Below are 3614 nucleotides of genomic sequence, written 5' to 3' on the forward strand. Positions count from 1 at the left end.
GGATCTTTATACAATATCTTTAGGTTATCAAAAAATCCCATTACACTGATAAAACAACATTATTATTATTTCTCTTTTGTATCAATAATTGTTAAGTTTTCTCTTTAGATGTTAGGAATACATACAAGTTCTTTTACGTTCAGTGTATGTATGTATGTATGTATGTAAATATATGTATATATATATATATATATATATGTATAATATATATATATATATATATATATATATATATATACATATATATATATATATATATATATATATATATATAGAGAGAGAGAGAGAGAGAGGAGAGAGAGAGAGAGAGAGAGAGAGAGAGAGAGAGAGAGAGAGAGAGAGAGAGAGAGAGCAGCATCATGGATACGGGACCATACTAAAGTAGAGGATATTCTAACAATAGATAAGAAAAAGAAATGGACATGGGCGGGACATATAATTGAGAATGACAGAATGGGCATTAGGAATAAAAGAATGGGTCCCTACAGATTGTAAAAGAAAGCAATGGGAAGGAAGAAAAGACGAAGGAACGAAAAAAGAATGTTTGCGGGTGTGGACTGGCATAGAAAGACCATAAACAGACGCAAGTGCAAAGACATGTTCTGAAGCCTTTGTTCTGTAGTGGCGGATGAGATATATAATATGTATAAATATATTATATATATATATATATATATATATCATATATATATATATATATATATATTATATATATAATATAAGAATAGTAAGTATACCTAAAAAAATTAAGAGGAAAACGAGGCCAGTTTCAACACAAAGTGAAGCAGCAGGTCAGTCCTGGTAAACGAGGTCGCAGAATACACACGTGAAATATAGTGGATTACGATCAACGCTAACATTTATGAAAATGATAAAAGGAATACAGAATGCATATTTATCACTAACATTACATGTGTTATAAATCATATTTTCTTTTAATACTCCCGCTAGAGTTGTCTCTATCTCGTTTTCTCTTTGTGTTATACTTACATATGTATGAATTCCTATTTTCAACATCAAGAAGTTATTCTAGAAAAAAAATTACTATGAACGATCACTTATACTTTCCTGACCACTGAATCGTTAACAAATCCCTAGTGCTAAAATATTCAACAATGACCCGCCCCCCACCACCCCATCCCATATACTAGCACAGATGGCTTATCAGCATTCCGTCAAAACCATTACCCATATTACAACATTCATCACTATCTTACATAGACTCGATATACCATCTCCAAAAAAAAAGACAGCTGTATAACTGAAAAAAATGAAAACTTCTCGGTTTCCCAATGGATATATCACCGTTATTAACAGATGTACCGATTCTATTCTATCGGTCCGTCTGTTAATAACGATGCTTTATCCAGATTAAATCAGGAAACCGAGAAGTTTTAAATTTTTTCAGTCACTGCGTGGAGAAGATTTTAATTATTTCAAATCAATATGATAAGATTTTAGTAGAGAATGCATACATATATATGAGGAAACAAGACGCCATTAGTTGCTTCTGGGATTTACATCCAAAGCCTGGTAAAGCAAGGCAAACAAGTAAGGCACTTGGAAGAACGGAGGACATTTTGACGAAGAGCGTAACTAAGTCAGATGTATTAAAGAGGATGGAGAAAAAATAATTAGGAATGATTGATGCGGTAAAACCGGCACTGAAATGAAAAGGTATTACTATCCAGGATTGGCCATAGTGCAGCGAAAGAGAGGTTAATAAAACAGAGGCAAATCGCTGATGGTGGTTAGAACGTGAGAGATACTGTATTTACAGACAAGCACATACACACACATATATACATATAAATATATATATGTTTGTATGTATGAATGTATACTGTATGTATATATATATAGTATATGTGTAGCCCTATATTCTATTCCGATAAAAAGTGGTGAGTTTCTGAAGGCGACAAAATCAACCAATAAATAAAATCTTATTTATCATTATTATCATATGTTTATATCAACAACATTTACAACGTTTGTACCAAAATCAAACCAACAGTCATTTACTAATCATTTCCTGAAATATAAGAAATGTCCAGAGTCCCCCAGCAGCCGGTAACCGGTAGTTTCTCTAATGCACAAGTAGTTATATTATTTGAAAACCGTGCAAAAATTAATCCAAATTGGTGTTATTATGACAATTTCTATCCAGTTTTACACTTTTAGCACAAAATATAAATTACAAAAATTATATATTTCCATTAACAATCAGAACACTGATTTAAATTCAAGTTTCCTGCGTGACTTTTAGTGGAGAGTCAACAATCATACCTTCTCTCTCTCTCTCTCTCTCTCTCTCTCTCTCTCTCTCTCATATATATATATATATATATATATATATGTATATATATATATATATATATATATAACAACAACAACAACAAATGCAACCGTTTCTACTCCATTGCAGGCCAAATGCCTCAGATATGTTCTTATTCCTGTCTGGGGTTTGCCCAGTTTTCATCATTACGCTGGCCAGTATGGATTGGTGATAGTGGGAGAATTTTGTCTGATCGCTCACAGTAAACCAAACTGGTATGGGTGGCCCTGATTAGAACAGCTTTGCTGTTCCTGAAGATACACATCCCTTTCACCACTTTAGGGCATCCCCCTAAGAAACGATATATATATATATATATATATATATGTATGTATGTATACACATATATGTATATATACATGTGTGTGTGGACTCCCCTGCCTCCGATTTTCTTATTTTCTTTCTTTTTCCAAAAAAGAAATACATTTTATTCAGTTAAAGAAGCCATTTTATCTTCTGCCTTTTATATAAAAGTTATACTCATAAGGACAAAAATATCAAACTTGGTTTATATAAGTATAAAAGTCCCTTTCCACACGTGAATCCCAATTTTGTATTGACTTTTACTTTCATTCTCCTTTGTCGGTAGCTTCTTAACCTTTTCATTTTGCTTTCTACTTAATCCTCTTTCTAAACACTTAACCCATTCCCCGACCTTTGTCGGTTTTCTAGATCACTGAGAGAGAGAGAGAGAGAGAGAGAGAGAGAGAGAGAGAGAGTAAAATCCCTGTTATAACATCAGCACTGTCGTCTCAACAATAATAATATTCCTTTATGAACTGCAATGCGTTAATACTTTTCCTTTCGATAAAGTACCTTGACTCCATAAGCTCCCCTTTATGCTCTTCGTAAATGACCGAGACGTTTCCGCATTAACAAAGAAGACTTACAAAGTCGGTTTACTTTCTCCTTCAAAGGACCATTATATATAATATTATTTTCTGGCAATGAATTCAAAAAGTTATGTTAATTCTACAACTGATATTTAAATAAATACACCAGTTAATAAGGACATGGAGATTGATTGATTAATTGATCTAAAGTTTTCTGGCATCTTGAAGGACATGGAGAATTCAATAATTAAATATTCAAGGGTGTAAAATCCCAGTAAACAAACAATTTGATAGTGGAAACTTATTATTATTATTATTATTATTATTATTATTATTATTATTATTATTATTATTATTACTGGCTAAGCTATAACCCTAGTTGGAAAAGCAGGATGATATAAGCCATAAGGATTCAACAAGGAAAAAAAGATCAATGAGAAAAGGAA

Source organism: Palaemon carinicauda, chromosome 12 (assembly GCF_036898095.1).
Source record: "Palaemon carinicauda isolate YSFRI2023 chromosome 12, ASM3689809v2, whole genome shotgun sequence".
Taxonomy (NCBI): Eukaryota; Metazoa; Arthropoda; class Malacostraca; order Decapoda; family Palaemonidae; genus Palaemon; species Palaemon carinicauda.